Source organism: Ambystoma mexicanum, chromosome 5q (assembly GCF_040938575.1).
Source record: "Ambystoma mexicanum isolate Mex_15411 chromosome 5q, UKY_AmexF1_1, whole genome shotgun sequence".
Classification (NCBI taxonomy): domain Eukaryota; kingdom Metazoa; phylum Chordata; class Amphibia; order Caudata; family Ambystomatidae; genus Ambystoma; species Ambystoma mexicanum.
The window spans coordinates 133,413,616-133,434,369 of record NC_090933.1 but is presented as its reverse complement, the minus strand read 5'-3'; the positions used below and the strand labels follow the sequence as shown (position 1 = coordinate 133,434,369).

The 20,754-nt window shown below is 47.6% G+C and overlaps 1 protein-coding gene across 2 annotated transcripts in view; it reads left to right on the top strand.

Annotated features, from left to right (window-relative positions):
• ATP9B (ATPase phospholipid transporting 9B (putative)) overlaps nt 1-20,754 on the top strand; it is a 3,609,114-nt gene that overhangs the window by 2,376,530 nt on the left and 1,211,830 nt on the right. The window lies entirely within an intron of this gene.

The following is a 20,754-nucleotide window of genomic DNA, read 5'->3' as shown; positions in this document are numbered from 1 at the left end:
CAACCTGTGTTGGTACACTTTAGCGACCCCAGAAGAATGAAAAGCTGAGTTGAGGTGTTTACCAACGGACTAAATCAGTGACTCACCCCCTGAATTGTGCCTGAAACAAACCTTTAATGAGTCTATCAATTATTTTATAGAATTCCATTAAGAAACATTATTTGTTATTCCTTTTCTTTCTTATTTAGGGTCACTGCTCAAAGTATTAAACTTTTGGAACCCCATCTTTTTTTTAAGAAGCCTGAGCAAGAAAGCCAGTCACCCCAGAAACAGAGCCCCATGGCACTGGCGACAGCCCAGGAGCTTACATTAAAAGTATTATTCGTTTTTTCATGGATAGCAAGGGACCCCTGGTGACCCCCCAAATTACGTCCCTGGGCCCTTTTTTGACAAGACGCCACTAGGACTGCCTTATTATTATTTGATATTCATAGCCATCTTAGATTTAGATAAGGTGTTTATCTCAGCCATTATAAAGTTCAATAAACACCCTTGAACTGTGATCACGTGTCTGTCTTTACTGTTGCCACCATGAGTTCCTTACACAACGTTGAATCTAGGTGTTTTTTCACTACACTGAAAAGTTTGATCTGAGTGTTTCTCCATTGCACTGCCAAAGTTGAATCTATGTGGTTCTTAATTACAAAGGAAAAGTTGCATCAAAGTGTTTTTCATCCCTCTGCAATAGTTGACCTGCTTTTCTGACACTTCCCCCAAAGTTGAATCTAACTGTCTCTCATTGCCTTCCGAACCTGAATTCTAATGCGTCTATCACTGAGCTCAGAAGAAAGGTTCTGTATAAGCATTTGCAGTGTGTTAATTTTACTCCCAGCTGCACAAACAATTATGAAATTGTGTAGGCATTTCGTTGCTGTTCTATTTTCCCTTCCAGGGGTGCTCAGATCGGCTGGGCGTATTTTCACTCCTTGCCCGATCATGCCAGCCCCAAACGTACCACAGCCCACCCCACGCCTTTCCCCTCCGCCCCCCCTTTTCTCCCCTCCCTCTGCACCCCCCCACCTGCACCCCACATTTCACCAATAATAAGGCAGCTCGGTCCGCTCATTGGCATGCTACTCTCCAGAACCCCATCAGCACACGAGCCTCCCGCACACATGACAACTCACCCGGCCCACCCAAAATCACCCTTTACCCCTCCTGCCCACTCCCAGCACCTCAAAAGGAATGAGGTGGCTCAGCCACCTCGTTGGCACACCACCCTCCCAAACCCCATAATTGCACACCACCCTACATCTCACACTATAACTCATCCCCCCACCAAACTCACCTTTTCCCCTTCCCGCGGCTTTGTTGCACCTCCTGTGAGGAATCTGAGGGCGTCTTCACTTCTTTCCCTAATATATCCTCCTCCCAGGTGGCCAGTTAAAGCTATCGCTATCGGATCATGACCCGGGGGGTGGATATGCGAGGGAGGATGCAGAGTGGGGATGAGACACCCTTGGGTGAGATACAGTATCTCCCATTTCCCTAATGAACCCAATATCCCCCATGCCTCTGTAGGTTATTATCAGTCCCTTCCCTATCCTTTCCATTAATCATCTCCCAGTGAACATCAGCCAGGAACTGGGACGAGGAAGAGACACACCAGAGCCATACAGTCTCTCTTTGGCAGCCTCATGGGTCCTTTCTGAGGTTCAGGATCGTGGGTTTCATTTCCAATACAAGGTTCTACCCTTTGCCCTTAATTCAGCCCTGAGGGTGTTTACAAGATGGATGAATGCGGTGGCCGCCCTGATCAGGGTCACCACATCTACCTATAGCTAGACAACTGGCTCGCCAGGGCAAGGTCTCCGGAGGCACACCGCCACACCGCCTCCGCCCTCATGAATACACTACACAAACTGGGATTTTCTATCAATCTCAAGAAATCACAGTTGGAGCCCATTAAGAGTCTAACCTTTCTGGGCCTCATCTGGAATACAAGCCCGATAGGATTTCCCCCCAGAGGACAAGATCACAGCGATCAAGAGGGCCACAGGGCATTTTCACAGCAGAGCAGGGACCTCGGCGAGGTGGTACCAACACCTCTTGGGCTTCATGCCGGCATGTCTCCTCGCAGTGCCCCATATGTTGCTCAGAAGGAGGCGCTTGCAGTTGCACTTTGCAGCCTCGTGGAGAAGGGTTCCCAGGCGAAGATGGTCGGCATTCCTCACCACCTTCACCAGGACCTAGTCTGGCGGAGCACAGATAGCAACCTGCGTATAGGCTAGCCCTTTCGCCAACCAGTGCCTCAGGTCACCATCACCACATACTCGTCCCTAGAGGGCTGGGGAGCTACCTTGAGCAGCCACCGCATCCACACGGTTTGTTCCCATCAGGAGCAGGCAGCGCACATCAACTGGCTCGAGTTGATGGCCATCTGGCTCGCTCTCAAAGCCTTCCTCCTGATGATCAGTGGTAAGGCGATCCTTATTCAGACCGACCGCTCCACCAGCATGTATTACATCAACAAGCAAGGTTGCACTAGGTCTCCTCCCCTCTGCACTCTAGCAGCCGACATCTGGGTGTGGGCTCTGGTAAACGACATGCACCTGGCAGCAATACACCTCCCTGGGGAATCCAACCTGGAGGCGGACAGGCTCAGCAGGCTGTGTGCAGACAATTACGAATGGCAGTTGAATGAACAGGTCCTTCAGGGTATCTTCGACAGGTGGGGTCATCCTCAGATGGACCTCTTCGCCACCTGGTACAACAGGAGGTGCCCCCAGTTTCCATCCTTGCATGGACAGGGCAGGGGCTCCCTGGGCGACGCTATGCAGCTCCAGTGGAACAACGTGAACGCGTATGATTTCCTTCCGACACCCCTGGTCCACAGGGTAATCTGCAAGATCCGGGAGGCCCGGCACCTATGGTTCATCCTGATAGCTCCATCGTGGCCAGCAAGAACATGGTTCTCTGAACTACTTAGCCTGTCGGATCAAGCCCTGGTGCACCTTCCGTTGGACCCAGCACACCTACTCTCTCAGCAGGGAGAGGGACGGGCATCCACCCCGCACCCCAGAAGTTAGCTCTTGCAGCGTGGTGCCTGAACAAGTCACACTGAGGCATTTGCAGTGTCGCAAGCTAACCTAGACATTATACAGGGGGCTAGGGCCAATGCTACCAGGAGCCAGTACAAAAGTAAGTGGACTAGGTTTTGTCACTGGGCAGAATCAAGGGAGGTTGATCCGTTGTCTTGCAAATTGGGCGACGTGCTGTCCTTCTCAGCACACCTCGAACACTCTGGCGTGCAGGTAGACACATGCCGCACCTATCTGGCAGCAATTGGAGCCTACGGGAACTCGGAGGAGGAGGTATTTTCATCTTCTAATCCTCTGGTTAAAAGACACTTGCCAGGTCTGACCAGGTTTTATCCGCCCATCAAGAAACCACACACGGTGTGGGACCTCAACGTGGTCTTGGGTGCCCCGGCGCATAAACCATTCGAGCCTATGCCGTCTGCGGACATCAAGATTGTCACCATTAAGACGCCCCTCCTGGTGGCTCTTACCTCTGCACGCTGGATCAGTGAAATTCAGGCGCTGGTGGCTTCAGAGCCTTCTAATACTTTTCACAATGACAAGGTGGTGCTTAGAACTCACCCTGAATTCTTACCTAAGACTGTCTCCTCTTTTCATCTGAATGAGGAGATAGTGCTACCAACTTTCTTTGCGGACCCCAAGGATGCCGCTCAGAGGGCATTGCACTGCCTGGACGTCTGTCGTGCGCTGAGATACTACCTTGACCGGACCAAGAGCTTCCCAAATCAGACACTTTGTCACCTTCGGTTGGTCAAAGCTGGGCTATCAGGCCTCCAAGGCTTCCATAGTAAGGTGGATGGTTGCGGCCATCAAGGAGGTGTATGAGGGGCAGCACAAACCTCTTCCAGCAAATATGCATGCCTACGCAGTCAGAGCTAAAGCCACAGCGCTTGCATTCCAGTGGCACCTGCCTTGGTGGATTTATCAGCAAGGTAGCAACTTGAGCTACGCCCATGGCCTTCTGCAAGCACTACTGCTTGGATGCCGGCTCCAGATCAGACGCAGCATTTGGTCAGGCATTGTTGAGGAACTTGTTTTCCTAAGAGAGCACCTCTCCACCCTAGGGCTACATTCAGTTGTACTCGTCCATACAGTATGGAGGAAAGGGGATGGGGCGTAGGAGTAAAAGTTACTCACTGTAGGGACTAATGTACTCCTAGTCCATAGTCCCACTATCCTCCCCCTAATAAAACTGGTGTCATTAGGCAATGTTAATATTGTCGATGCGTCAAAGGGGACTGAGGAGTGGCGCTGGTGGGCAGAGTCAGGGGAGAGCATGCCGCCAGGGCCACGCCCCCACGCGCATCTAAATTTAAATGGGAAGATGAGTTTTCTGGTGAAAAAGGTTCTGTCTCTCGCCCCTAGCGAGCGATGCCCATACAGTATGTAGGAAAGAGAACTATGGACTAGGAGTATGTTAGTCACTACGGTGAGTACCTTATCATTTTAAAACCCTCCCAAACCCCCAACCACGTCCAACATCCCTCTCAACTTCCCAACCTCTGAACATCCCATTTTTTCCTCCTACATTTTCACTCTTCCCCCTCCGCCTAGCCCCTTTTCCCTAATCCCACCATACACCAGAATTCTCTCAAGCTGTTGCGAGGGATCAGTAAACGGAGGTGGACACCAAGTTGTAATGTTCTCAACACTAGCCATTGTCATTCAAATAAAAAAGGGGTTGGGATAAAGTCCTATCTGTCCTAACAAGAATGTCCCTGCCTGTGAAACTAAAACTAAAGCCAGCTGACACTGTGTCCAAAAGTATCTGACCCTCACACAAACATACACAATCAAAAGGTGCAAGGTAAATGTCTCTGGTTCCAACTCAACTAAAATGTGCACAATTCCAAAGGTTTAATACCACCAAAACACATCTTGTGTCCAGGGGTGGATTCGCTTCCCCTGAACTATTTCAGGAAAACTGTTGATAGCGTTTTGCTTCTACAATGTTCTGTTAAAGTCAATTAAAATGTCTCTTTCACAAAATACTTTCCTGAGATTGGAAAGCAAATGTCTTTTCTATAGAACACTTTTCTCAGGATGGCAAAACAAATATCTTCTTAACTTCAACAACTGAATCAAATGGAAAAAGTGTTTCTTTCACACAACTGTCCAGAATTATGACTCCTGATATATTCTCCTGCCAGGAATTTCTCAACTGAATCTCTAGATATCCTGGTGTACTCCCCTGCCAGGAATTGCCCCCTTCTGGTTCACACAGATCCCCTGGTGTACTGTCCTGCCAAGTATCTCTTTGCACAAAGGGCTCACTGCCTGATGCGTATCCGCCACCAGGTCTTTGCTACAATGTTCACTTTTCTTTAAAGTATTACACAGTTGGCAATTCTACACTATTTATATACCTTGTTGACTCCAGGTATCACTTGTTCCAATTTCCTCCTTATTGATATCCCACACATGGGGGCTTGTTCAAGTTCTGTCTGTCAACTTCCTTCTTAGTGTCTTTTGCAATGCTTGTTCCAGGTTTCCCCAAACTGATATCTCATGTAAGGAGAACTGTACAATGTTTGCCCTTTTATTTCTTGTTCAGTGTCTCTTGTTTTATGGCAATGCGGGTTCCAGGTTTCCCCAAATCGACATCTCATATGAGGAGAACTGTACCCTTTGTGCTCTTGTCCTTCAATTCCACTCGGTCGGTATTCAAAATGACTCCCCACGTATTTTTTAACTTGATAGCATGCCCCGGAGCCCACAACTCCTCTCGATTGACTCACTGGTGTAACGTGCAGCTACAGCAACACGTTTTTGTCGGGCAAGCTACCGCAACGAGGCAGAGTCGACTCTCATTTCCTGCGTCGGCTTTTCACTCCTTTGCTGGTGGAACCATTGACACTCCACAAGACCACTTCTTCTCCGGTCGCGCTGCAAATGACTTCTCTCTTCTAGTTGTCCCTCCATGGCTCCCGCTACAACTTCACCGGAGTTCCTCTCCTCAGCAATCCTGTACTGGTAAGCTTGTCTTCTTCCTGCACGGCTTGCCTCTGGGTTTGCTTCCCGCTACACGCTCTCTGCAGCTTTGCTGTCCTGTTCCTTCTCCCCTACCTTGCAGGTGATTTTCAAGTTTAAATGTCCTGCACAGCTGATTGTGAACCTGATAACTAGACTGCACGTTGTGCTAGCATCACTTTCATTCCATATTTACTTTTTGCTCCTCTTATTTGTCTCAATGCTTGAGGCATTCTGGGACTTGGAGTCGCAAGGAGTTTTAGACTGTCGAAAGTTACATTGTTGGACACTTTTGTAACCATTATAAACATGAGATGTTAATTGTGTTTTAGAGATGTTATGCATTTCTGAAGAATAAATAGAGTTCTGTTTGGAACGTTTAACAAACGGGGTTTTCAGGGTTTTACCGTTGAAAGGTTCTGGAATTAGGGTTTCTTCTTCCCTGGAAAGGGTAGAATAGCGCGTCCCTCCTGTTGGAGTCACTACCTCCCCCAGACAGTCATCTCCTCTCATGTGTTCCACTCCCAGGATATCCCCCCACCACCCAGGGTCCAGATCAGGTAGTGGCTGCCTTTCCCTGGCCACATGGGAGGAGACTTTAGGCTGTTATGACTCCATAGGATTCATCACACTATCCTGCTTACTAATTAACGCCACATCAGTCTCCAGAAATAGACACATCTTTGACCTCATATGCACTGAAAACCCAGACATCCTATTCATCACTGAAACTTGGTTCACCAATTACTTGAATCCCATTGCACACAAGGCCTTTCCACCCGGCTACTCCCTTCTCATACATAACAGGTCCAGCAGAGCGTGGGGGCTAGCCATCCTCCACAAGCAACACATTTCAGTAATATCCACAGAGAACCTACCTTGCGGCACTGAATGTGAATCTGTTTTCATGAAGTTCCACCTCAGCCTTTCCTTCTCCACAGCTTCCTTCTCTAATATAGGCCACCTGGCTACCACCAGAATTTCGCTGACTCCCTCTGTGACTCACTCTCAACCACGCTGATCCAGCATCCATCGCTCACTTTGCTAGGAGATTTTAACATTTGGTTTGATGTCCTGCCAGCTGAGGAGCCTGGAATGAGAAACGGACACAGAGAACTCATGATTGTGGTCACAATCTTTTAATCAAAGTAAAAGGGGGTTGGAAAATGCCTCACTATCCCTACTCTAGGAGTTATTTCCCCTACCTCAACCAATACTAAGAGTATGTCCTGTGTCAAGATGTTCAAAGCAAATATGTTCTGTGTACGAAATACTATTCTAGCCCTCACATTCTCAAAGTAACTCTAAAGGTGTAAAGGATAATGGCCCTCATTACGAATCTGGGACAGAATCAGCGGTAATTCTTCCTCCGCAGAATTACCATTATCGCTGTGATGTGTTGCAGGATTTCTGCCATATCACAACATTGCGGGCGCACGCACACATCATTGGAAATAACAGTAATTCTACCCAGCGGAATTACCGCCAAAAACCGAGTTAGCGTTGGTATTTCCATCTATAATTAGCAGAATTACTGTTACTGCCAGGTAAATCAGCAGAATTTCTGTCGGTGGAAATTCTGCTGTTGTAAATACATTATCGTGTGAAAAGGAAGCACTGCAATGGCCATTTTGAAAAACGCAATCTGTCAAAAATCAGGCTGTGGAAGTGCCATCCAGTTCCACAGACAACTGAAAACACTGTACTGGCGGAGCAGGTGGTAGCGCACTCCGAAGAACTTTATGGGGCCTAACACAGAACGACAGCCTGCAGTGGAAAAATTGTATCTGGTCTGAAATCTAGGACAAGGTGGTGGCCAACACGACACAGATTAAATGAAAAAACATTGGAATGACCTTGTGTCCCGAGTCCGCAGCAGCCTGATAGTGAACCACTTCAGGGAGACGGCTGCTACTGGTGGAGGGAGCGTTGAACCACTACAGCTGACCCCATGGGAGGAGATGGTCAGCAGCATCCTCCACATGGTGGGAATAGGGGTTGGAGATGGTCAGCAGCATCCTCCACATGGTGGGAATAGAGGGTGTAAGCTCGGCTGAGATCGGACCCAGCAGCCAGGGGGAATCTGGTGAGTACCTGAGTGAATGATGGGCCCATTGCAGACCAACCATGTTGGCATGTACACATAATGAAGCTGTGATACCCCTTACATGACAACCAAGCGGGATGACGAGGGCATGACGTAGTGGATTGCCACCATTGCACTTCAAGTAAGGACAACTAATGCACATCTGTAGCGGACATCACAACCAGTCCTTGCCTGCACACCTGTCCCCCATGCACAGTCAACACAGCAAGCATGGTACCAAACACGCACTGCATGCCCATCCAAGAACATCAATGGACGTGCGTGTCAGACTCACATTTTCATGTCTCCCAATGGGCATACAAGACACCCAGGAACCATCAGAAGGTGCCAGTACCTCCACAATATCAGCAACCATCAGGTGCCACAAAGGCCACAGAGCATGACTGATCCAGGAGTTGGGAGCGTACCACCCAGGAAAAGGCCTCTGGCAATAGTGCTGTTGCCCTCCTCGGCCTCTGGCGCAAAGGACACAACTGCAAGAACTACTCAGGCCAATAGTGAGCCAGGAAAATGTAGAAAGTGAGATTGCATGGTACGAGCCCGAATGAGGGAGACCAAATGTGAATATTGTGTTAAAAGTACCCACGCCTGAACGAGGGAGATCCATGAACCGAGCCTGAAGGAGAGAGACCAGTTGTGAACATTGTGGTAAAAAGGGGTCCAAGCCTGAAGGAGAGAGGCCCATGATGAATATTGAAAATGATAACGTGTACATGTGAAAGCCCTGATAAGTAAGTAACTTTGGTACTTGTTTGTTGTGACAGGCCCTCTAAAGTAAGATACTGTTATTGGAAAATAAGCTTTGGCAAAAGACCCTGAGACCTTTGCTTTGAACTGTATCCTCGTGGACGAGAAGACAGAGTGTGGGAAGCTCGAACGTGCCACCTTGCCCCGTACTGAAAATGTGGGGAAGGGAAGCCAACTGCTCAACTATCCTGACATATTATTTCTTGAACACTTTTCTGTTTGCGTACACTATTATCTCACACCATTTTGTATTTAGAAGTAAGGATTGGCAATAGGTTTATTAGTATAAGCCCTTTTATTTTGACAGACTTGACTAGAACTGCGTTATTTTTATTTGATGGTTGTAGCTTGCTCCCATCTTTAGATTTAGGTTTATATAGGCGTTCAACCAACCCATTTAAGTTCAATAAACACCCTTGAACTGTGATCACTTTGTCTGTCTTCACTGTTTGACACCATGCCTTCCTTACATGTGGTGTCAGAAATGGTATGTGACTCAATTGAGACAAATTGGGGGACCATAAAATTCCAGAAACTTGGTCAGAGTCTCACATCCCTTTACCTCCATGAAAGTATCAATAGGCATTGACATTAGTAACAGTAGAGAGACAATACTATCCCTCCAGGGAAGAGAGGGATAGTTCCCATGGACTTAGTCCTAATACCCCCTGAGGGTTGCTATATAAGATTGTCCCTCAAATCCAGCCTTGTTTGTAAGTTTGTTCTGGATCTCCTTGCAGGCGTCATAGATCCCGACTTCCAGAGAGACATGAAGCTTCACCTACAGAATCATGGCAAAACTCCATTTGAAATACGTTGTGTGGACAAAATTGCAAAGGGAATTCTTGAGAAGGCTCTATTTCCCTGTTTTAAGTAAGAGAGTGAACCTGAAAAAACAGAGAGGTAGCTTAGGCTCTGTAGAGGCTGAAGAACCACCCATCATTGAGACAAAGAGGGAAGAAGAACCTACCATCCTTGCCAGTTTAACCTTTGCCCAGTAAAATAATTCAGCACTCGGGAAGGCTTTCGTACAAGTGATTTCTGAGGGAGGACGACGAGAAAAGAGAAGTCCTTTTTTCTTCCTGAAACAGGGATTACTGTATAGAAAGGAAACCTCCAGTGAATGCCTAAGTAAAGTTCAATTAGTAATCCCCAAAACCCATTGTAAGATTGTGTTGGATTGCACATTCCCATTTGACAGGGGAACATTTAGGACAATCAAAAACCCAAGCTCAGATCAGTGGGAAATTCTACTGGCCTGGTATCCATGCAGACATAAAGAACTTCATCCAGACATGTGAAATATGCCAGAAAACCAGTGCGCATATTCCCTTACCTGACCCTCTAAACCCCGTACCTTTCTCCCGAATTTGGATGGGTATCATTGGGGCTTTGGAAACCTCTAGACTGGGTAATAAATATGTCCTTGTAATCATTCATTACACTGCCTTATACCAAGAGGCATTCCCATTGTGGAACAATACAACCCGACATATCTTAAAAAATCTTCTACCATTCTTTTCCAGGGTTGGTTTCCCCAAGGAAATTCTAACACGTCGGGGTTCCAATTTTATGAGCAAGTTAATGGGTGAAGTCAAGGAATTTCTACATTTCCCCAGCATTGGATCTTTCATGGATTCACATGCTGTGAATATTCCCCGTCGTCAGGCTGGAAATCCCCAGTTACTTTTATTTAGTATTTTTCCTATGGAAAAACGTAGACACCTTGAGTGTCCCATCAACGTCATTGTGGGTACTTTTGGTCCCCACCAATAGGACACCCAGTGTATAGCTCCGCCCAGCAGCTTCCCCTCAGATTTCAACCGTCTTTCTAGCTGGTGGGAGTTCCTCGAGTTCATCTCTTCAAGAGAAATTATCTTTACATGTAAAAAATATATTTTTCAACACTATTTTCAAACGGAACAAAGCAGCAACACCGGCAACACTTCTACGGTGTCGACAACGACCATGGAGACCGCTGGTCTGAAGAAATCCTTATTCAGGCCCTGTGGTATGTACGGCCTAAAGAACTTCTATGAAGGTGACGGGCACGTTGATTGTATTTACTGCCTATACCCTAATCATTCGTCTGAAGGTTGAGAGATCTGTCAGGGTCTTTCTCAAAAAACCCTCAAAAACCGGAAATGTCGACTAATTTGTTGGCTGAATGAAGGGGAATATCCGGCATCGGAAGCAGGCTCGTCAAGGAGTGGGAGAGCTACCACCACCTCTGACAAGTGTTCACCATCAAGCCACAAGCCGAGGTCAGAAGAGCCACCTACGAAAAAGCAAAAAACAGGTGAGCCAAATTCAGCAACGAACCAAGATAATGCACGGCACGACCCCAGTCTCGTTCTAAAAAGAAACCAGTCCACAGCAAAGGCTGCCGGTCCACGTCCAAACATTTGTCGAAAATTCCATCGGCGAAAGCATCATCGTCGAAAACAGATAAGGGCTCACGTCCGTCAACGAAGTCGTCCTCCCATTCGTCAAGACCATCCTCTCTGACGAAGGAGAAACATAAGGCCAAGTCGTCCATGAAAATCCCATCTTCATTGACGAAAAAGAAACACCACTCGTCGTAGAGTCCCGCACTTCTAGAGAAGGACATAGATCTTCCTCGGGGCAAAAGTCCTTCACCAGACATCCGCTGTCGATGAAATCGTCCACGAGACATGCTCCGACGACGAAATCTGGCAATCATTCGTCAATGACACCCTCGTCGACAATGAAAAACTAAAAATCTCCAGGGGGTGAGGCTATAGTTCACCCAAACCCTTCATCAACTTCTACAACGGCCCAAACTCTAGTTCATACTGAACAACCTAACCTCCTTCTACAAGCGGAAATCACTCTATCCTGTAGTAAAGGAATACTGAAAACTTACATGAAAGAACCAACGGAGTCCAGACATCTCCCTCTTGGTATGTCACCCATAAGCTTCACAGATATCATACCTGAGGAAATCATCTGACTTTGAGCCGCCCAGGGAGGAATGCCTAAGGGTCACGTATTCCAATTCCGAGGACTGCAGGATCCAACCCAGGTACAAGACAGATCTTCCAGTAGACCGCAATCAGTGGTGGAAGGAACTCCAATAACAGAGTGCAACCCTTGGTTTTCCCCGTACACCATCGGGAACAGGAGGTATGATTCCAACATACCCTCTTTTAAATGCTTATCTTTGCTATCCCTGCAAGTTCTTTCAACTCTGCAAAATCTACTTGGACAGCTGAATGCTAGGCTTCCACTGTTTCAACCACAGGGCATCCATCAATGCAGAGTCCAGGTAACTCCAGGTCTACATGCATTACAAGGAAGAGATCAAGGGTACTCATCCAGGGACCACACCAAACGTCCACGGTCGGCGCAAAGGTCACACTCTCCACCGAGGCCTCCACCTCCTCAAAGAAATAGCCCTCTAATATGCGAGCAAGAAGAGGGGAGTTGGTGGATAATGATCATGACACAAGTTCCCGGGACACAAGCTCCACCTCTTCGTCCGTCCCCACTCACCATGACCACATGTGGGACAGTGATGACCCAGACCAGGCACCACAGGGTATCCCAGCACAACCCTCCCCACCAGACGACCTTGGTGCTTTCCACGCCATGGTATCAAAGCATGCCAAGAATTTGGTCTAACTCCTACGAAGGAAAAGAAAGATTGCTTCCTTTTTGATCACATGGGTAAGCGCAGGAAGGCTATATTTTCAATACCATTCCTATACCATGTTTGGCAAGAGGGGTTAGGGACCCTGAAGCATCCTTTCTCTGAACCCGCTGTAAAAGGAAAGCTAGACAAATAATTAAAAGCACGGGACGCAACACCAAAATGTCTCACCTTCCAACCCTCCCCATAGTCGGATGTGTCAGCGGCGGTGAGTTGTAAGGCGCATACCCCAAACAAATGCGCTACACCCCCTGATAATGAGGGCAACAGTGGCTTGCTACGACCGTGAAATGTGGCACTGATTGGCCCCCCATATTGGAGCACTTGCCAGAACAACAGCGGAAGGAGGCCATGACATTGGTACGTGAAGGGGAGGAGGCCTCAAACCACAGTATCAATATTGCAGTTGATCTCGCAGAGACGGGATTCAAGCAAATCGGTAATGGTGTCGTCCTAAGGAGACCAGGATGGCTACGCTGCACCGACTTTAGACAGGAGTTACAGCATAAAGTAATTGAAATACCTTTTGAGGGAGAGAATATTTTTGGTGTCAAAATCGACGAATCCCTTAAGGCAATGAAGGCGAATTCCGATACTGCTAGATCATTAACCGCTCTAAACGGCAGAAGGTCCTTTCGTCTCTTTCCAGGATCCTCAAGCCACACCAGATTGTCGTCCTCAAGGGAAAACAAGAACTACGGAAGTTCAGGATCCTACTCTCAGATGTATAGAAGATGCTACCAGTCCTCCCAGCACGCCAGGGATTACCACCAAGGTCAACACAAACGCGGATAGGTCACCTTGCAAAGAGGTAGGCAGAGCATAGCCCAAGAATGACTGCCTCAGGTGCAGACCAGTGTGTGGAAATGTGGCATTTCATTTCGACAGATGGCAGGAAATCACAAAGGACAGATGTGTGCTAGATGCCATCCAACACGTCCATCTGTTCAAATTCAAACGCTGGCAAAACCTTTCCCTCCTGTGAAGGTGTCACATCCGCACTTTCGAGTTCTCAAGCAAGAGGTGCGGCATATGTTATAAAATCGGTCAATAGAAAGAGTTCTCCTTTCATCAAGAGGAAACAGAGTATACTCGAGATACTTCATGGTAAAGAAGCCAGACAGCAAATGGCGTCCATTCCTGGACCTAAGAAAATTAAAACAAAAACATCAAAAAACAGGCGTTCAAAATAGTCACACTTCAAGATGTCATGAAGGCAGTACAGCCTCACAAATATTCATCGGCTTTAGACCTGAAAGACAATTATTTTTACATCCCAATACATCAACAATATCTCAAATTTAAGGTCGGCGAAAAGTCATTATTGGTTCTGAGTCCTTCCATTCAGCCTCAAATCAGCCACTAGGACATTCACCAAATTTCTAACACCAGTGGTGGCTTCCCTCAGAAAACGGGGCAACCATGTCTACCCATACTTAGACGACTGATTGGTCCGAGGCCCAACACTTCAAGAAATCATGACTTCTCTGGGGGCGGTGTTGGACGCCTGTCAAGATGGCTTCCTAAGCGTGAAGCTGCGCTGCCTGTCTAAATCCTGCTAAAGCGCATACGGCAGGACCTCCTCCTGGGCCACAGACAATACCAACTGACCCGTAGCTGAGCGCCAACAATCAAGTGGCTACAGCACAACCCACAACTCCGTTTTCCACACACGTTTTCCACACGGGCAGAAGCGCCAGCCCAATTAACTCAAACTGCACACTCCCAAATATGCTCAGAGGCAACAGATCCAACAAAAAAGGGCCTATGGATGCATTCACCAGTCCAACCATGGTGGTAGAGGGGACAGACACCCTAAGGGTGGACTCCCCCTCCCCCTCGTCCCCCCAGCGCATGACAACAAAAATACATCAGACCCATACATGGAGGCTCTGCAGGCGGGGTTTGCGGCCGTGAACACCAAATTAGATGATATTGGCAACACCATAGCCTCCTTCAGAGCGGACATGCTACAAGTGAACACCCGGGTTACTGAAGCCGAAAACAGGATAGGGGAGGTGAAAGACTCCTCAAATAAACACGGCAAAGACATAGACGACATCAAGAAGACCCTACGACGGGTACAAGCGAAGTGTGATGACTTAGAATCGCGATCTCAACGAAATAACATCCGCGTGGTTGGCCTGGCAGAGAAATCTATCAACGTTTCTATGGAAGTGTTCCGAGAGGAAGTAGTACGAACGGCCCTACCGGAGGCATAGTACTCCCAGCAATTTCTGATCGAGAGGGCCCACAGAACATCAGCACCTCCCCCAAAGCCAGGGGCGCCACCACGTACGGTAATTGCCTGCCTGTTGAACTACCGCGATAGAGATCAAATCCTTCGCCTGTGAAGGCAAAAAGGAACATTGTCGTATGACTCCGCCAGAATCCATGTATACCCTGATTTTTCCAGCGGGGTGCAGTCGGCACGCCGAACCTTTTGACCAGGTGAAAAAGCACTCAGGGCAAGATCAGTGCCATATGCAATGCTGTTTCCTGCGAAACTCTGTATACAGCACTCCGGGAGTACACATTTCTTTGAGTCCCCAGAAGAGGCTATGACCTATATAGAGCACAACTTCCCACTACATCTGCGAGACAAGGACTCGACGGCCAAATGAAAGGCATGATGGATAAAGATGCACAGAAAAAAAACGGAAGACTGCTCACCTACTCCGATCTGTGAAGATAAAGCGCAGCGGCCCTCAGGGCAGTCAGGTCGCGTATCAGAGAGCGGCGACCCAGCAGAGCCACCCACCTTTTTTTCAAATGTTGAAGTTCATCACTGCGGACACACTGTCCAGTTGGGGGAATAGTGAGGAAGGGAGGAGGGGAGAGGGCACGTTGCCCAGTTGGGAAAAGGGGAGAAACAAGAAAAACCGTCAAGTGCAAGGATCACAATACACCAGAACTGATGGAAGACACTGAGAAAAAGCGACAACACAACACCAATGGCTACACCAGGGAAACCACAGGGGTTGAGACTACTTATGTGGAATTTTAGGGGCCTTGCTCACCCGATCAAGGCGAGGAAATTACTGAGCTACGCAAATAGCCATAAAATTGACATCCTCCTACTACAGGAGACACACGCAACGAGGATAGTGACCGATGCATTCGCCTGAACATGGAGCCGTACGAAAGTGCCCACTAACTACTCTACACAAGCCAGGGGAGTGCTCACAGTGGTGCACAAGCAAATTAATTTTCATCTCACCAGATTTGAAACAGACGAGGAGGGCCGTTATGCAATCATATGGGGTACACTGAGCAACAAAGAAATTATTATAATCAACACTTATGGCCCCAATATTGACTCCCTGAGTTTCTACTTAAAGATCCTTACGTTGGTATCCCCGATAGGCCATGCCAAAGTGCTCTGGGGCAGGGATATCAATACAGTCTTGGACCTGGACCTGGACCTAGACCGAACCTCTGGAGGTAGCAGGAACCACTCCAAATCCTCCCTGACCATACTCCTAGCCATGAATATACTCCCCCTTGCAGATGCATGGAAAGAACTACAGCCACATTAGAGGGAATACACCTTCTACTCCTCTGTACACAGCTCCAGTTCACGTATAGACTATTGGCTATGCCCACCAGACCTCATATCAGACGTGACCGCATGTATGATATATCCTTGCACAATGTCGGATCATTCCCTGGTACTTCTTGAACTGACATCAACTACCGCAGAATACACAGCCCGGAACTGGAGATTGCCCCCGCACTACTGATGGATGACACACTGATAGAACCCCTCAGAATGGAAATAACAGACTTCTATGAACGAAATGCAAACTCTGTCAAATCCAAGGCAGTTATCTGGGAAACCTTCAAGGTGTGGCTGCGTGGGAAACTAATGGCGCAGACTTACGGAGTGCTGAAGGAAATAAGGAGGGAACTAGACCACACCGAGCGAGAACTGAGGGACCTGGAAAACGCACACGCTACCAATAATAGCAAACCCCTTCTGCAAACCATCTGTCAAAATTCAGGTCACTGGCCGAACGTGAACTCTTCTATACTACACAACCTACAAGAGCCAGGAAATACGGTGAAGGGAATAGAGCCAGCCGAACACTTCCTAACCTCATCAAAGCCGAGCAAGGAATGAGGCATATCACCAGCATTATAGATGAGGATGGGAATGTGCGGACTAAAGCGGCTGATATCAACAAGGTATTCCAGAAATTTTACAATGAACTTGACACTGATAGAGACCAGGTCTCCCAAAGGAAATTACGAGAATATATAGACTCATTCCCCCTACCCCAATTGAATGAAGCCGACAAAGCGACCCTTGACCTTCCACTAACCATCGAAGAGTTAGAACTAGCCAATAGCAGATTTACGGGCGGGCAAGGCCGACAGAATCCCAGTTGATCTGTACAAAACATTTAAAGGGGACTTGGCCCCTATACTACTGGAGGTCTGGGAAGAGACCTTAGGTAAAGGGGCACTATCAAATACCATGAAAGAAGCAATCATAACAGTACTCCTTAAGCCCCACAAACCACCACAAGATCCCACGTCCTACGAACCTCTATCCCTTATCAATTCAGATGCTAAGATATATGACAAAGTAATCGCAAACTGCCTCATAAAAAGCATGAATGTACTCATACACCCCGACCAATTGGGATTCGTTCCCACCAGATCCACTGCGTTGAACCTCAGTAGATTCTTTGCCGTCACCTCTCAGCTCGACCCAAAAGCAAAGACAATAGCGGCTACACTAGATGCTGAAAAAGCATTTGATTCTGTATCCTGGAGCTATATGTACACTATAATAGAGAAGGTGGGATTTGGTCCGGTATTCATTAAATACTATACTCAGACCCCAGAGCAATGGTCAGAACGAACAAATCATTATCCCCAAGCTTTGCACTTGGAAGAGGCACTAGACAAGTCTGCCAACTATCCCCCCTCATATGTTCTCTCACTATAGAGGGCATGGCTGCCAAACATAGATACAAACACTCATGGAGAGGTATTCGCGTCAGGGGACTCCCTCAATTTATCTCACTCTACGCAGTCGATACAATGCTGTATGTCAGAGACCCTGAAACCAATTTACCACCGGTAATGCATGAAATAGAGACGTTTGCTAAATACTCTGGGTATCGAATCAATCAGGCTAAATCAGAAATCATCCCGCTCACACCCTCCACAGTCCAGTCTCCAGCCACAGCACAATTTAAATGGTCACCCAACACTGCCCGATACCTGGGAATCATAATGGCCATAGACAAACAGACCCCGTATAATAACTATGAACCATACTTAATACTCCTGGAACACAAATTAAATATATGGGACAAACTTCTAATATCGCTATATGGGCGAATATCGCTACTCAAAATGGTAATAGTGTCAAAATTATTGTACCTGTTCTGTAACATCCCTTTTTGGCCAGGCAAGCCGTTTTTTCAGAAACTGGCATCAAGATTTGTAGGGGGAGGGGGAACCGTGAGACTCCAGTGGCCCAAGATGTGCGAACACCGGATTTTCAACTATATTTTCAGGCGGCAAAGGCTCACTTTGCAAAATACTGGTCAGACTCGACCGAAGCGTGCGCACACATACAAGCTGAAAAGTTTGCGGTGGCCCCTTTCAATTTACGGGCAGTGCCCTTTTGCAAGGCGCTAAGAGATCGGGGGGCGGTCGACCCGGTGGGTTCCACAGTGCAAGCATGGTCCAGTCTAATAGACAGAGAGGAGTGCGACAACCCATACTGGCCACATGCCCTATGGCACCACCCAAAGCTTGAACCCACCCTGGACACGACCCTCCAGATAAGATTGGACCCAGGGACAAAAATGCACCTGGGAGACATATATCCTGATGGGAAGTTTGCATACCATAAGACCGTCCAGGCGAAGATTGGGACTGGGCTGGTCACGTCACTACAGTACTACAGGCTTTAGGCAGCATGTAAGAAACAATGGCCATCCTTCCCGGAAGCCTCACCCACTCACCAATTCTTGACCGATACCATGACACCTGAGGGCTTCAAAGGAGGAATTTCCACCCTCTATAATGCTGTCCACGGCACACCCCCTCCAAGAACACACTGAAGGCCAAATGGGAAAGGGACCTGGGAATTACCATTGAAGACACACAATGGGCAAAATATTGCCAATTCACCAAATCAGTCTTCATATGCACTAATTTTAGATTGATCCAATTCAAGATATTGAACCATCTACATATCGCTCCCAATAAATCGCCAAATTCGACCCCACAACCAAACCACCAGAATGCCCTAAATGCCTGACCCAAGGGGCAAACTCTTTCCATATGTACTAGGACTGCCCCCTGATTAAAAAGTTCTGGCGGGAGGTAGCCAAGACGGTGAGTGAAATTGTCGGGCTCTGAATTCCAGCAACTCCATTAAATACCTACTCAGCGACATCGGGAAGGTCTCGATTAAAACACGTCGCCTGGTTGCAATTGCAGGGGTGGTCGCTAAAAGGTGTATCATTAGGGCCTGGAAGCCAAGAATCCCTCCCACTCGGCAAGCCTGGATGAGAGACTTAATAGATGTATAGGAAACTGAAGAAATATATGTTCAAAATGTGGTGCCTACCTGCAGACCGAAAGATATTTGGGCCCCACTGAGGAGATATCTGAGGACACACCCAACCCCCCGACACTTCAGGGGATGAGTCATTCAGCTCTGCCAATGACCCAGCCAACAGATCTACGTGAATATCTCAGAGACCATGCCGAGAGCACGAAAATAGTTACCCACACGTATAATGCAAAGTGGACCCTAACTCGATATTGCATAGCCTGCGCTATGTTAAAAATGTATATATTCAACACGTGTTGGTCATATTTGATGCACTTGTCAAATCTCAAAATAAAGGTTTTAAAAAAAAGAAATCATGACTTCTCTGAGGCAAACAAACACTTCTACAACGGTTGGGATTTACAACCAACTACAAAAAATTGTGCATAGTGACATTGAAAGGTTTGTTGTTCCTGTGTGCACAATTTTCCACAGAACAGGTCCTTGTCAGTCCCTCAGCTGACAGAGTGAAAAGATTGATAACCCTGGCACGCTCTTTCACCCTAAACAAACAAATCATGGTGCGCAAATACATGGCTCTACTAGAGACCATGTTGTTCTGCATTCCACTAATACCCAATTGCAGACTACACATGCGACCGGTACAGGTTTTCTAGCCACTAGATGGTCCCAGACACAAGGATCCTGGGGAGACAAGATAACCATCATCCCGGCACTCTCAAAATCACTGAAATGGTGGAAGGTCCACAAACACATCTCGAAAGGGATGCGACTGGTAGAATCAACTCACCTTCTCGCTATTGTTACCGATGCCTCATTGGCCGTCTGGGAAGCTCACCTAGGAGTACACCAGATCAAAGGCTTGTGGACTCCCGAAGAATCGACTCTACACATAGCTGTGAGCAGTCCATTGGGCCCTAAAATCCTTCTTTCCACTGATCAGGAATTCAGTAGAGCGGATCCTCACGGACAAGACCACCACAATTTTTTTACCTGCACAAGCAAGGCGGAACAAGGTCACACACCTTGTCTAAGGCAGCTCAAACCCTTGGGCACTGGGCCATTCCACCTTCCGGGCATACACAACCAGCAAACAGGTTCCCTCAGAAGGAACTCTTCGCAGTAGCAAGAATGGCACCTTCACGACAACCAAATAAGCTTAATCTTCTCAGCATGGGGCCAGCCTTCTCTGGATCTCTTTGCCACAAGTCGCAACAAACAATGCAAGTAATTCGCAAGCAGGTTACCACACCCCAGCTCACAGGGGGACGCGGTCTCAATCCCATGGAGCGGCATGGAGAGGGAGAGGAAGACGAGACATCTGAAGCCTTTATAGGCTATATTACATCTATCTCCATTCCTCCCAGTGAATCCCTCCGACTGAGAGCCAATGATCCCTCTGTATATAACCAAGTCACTAGGATTACAAACCTCAAACACCCCAACTCCGAGAATCATCCCTTTTCCATTACTCGCCAATCTAATGACCCCTCCATATCCAGCAAATCCCCCAGGAACCCAAACCCTGTTACATTCAAAAACCACAACTCCCAGAATCCTTTTGTTTCTGTTTCCTGTCTGAAAACTCTCATTCTTCTCCACATTGCTCTGATTATGGGTGTTCACACTCTGTCTATTTGGATTTGGATCAAACGCAGTCCCCCCACAATTT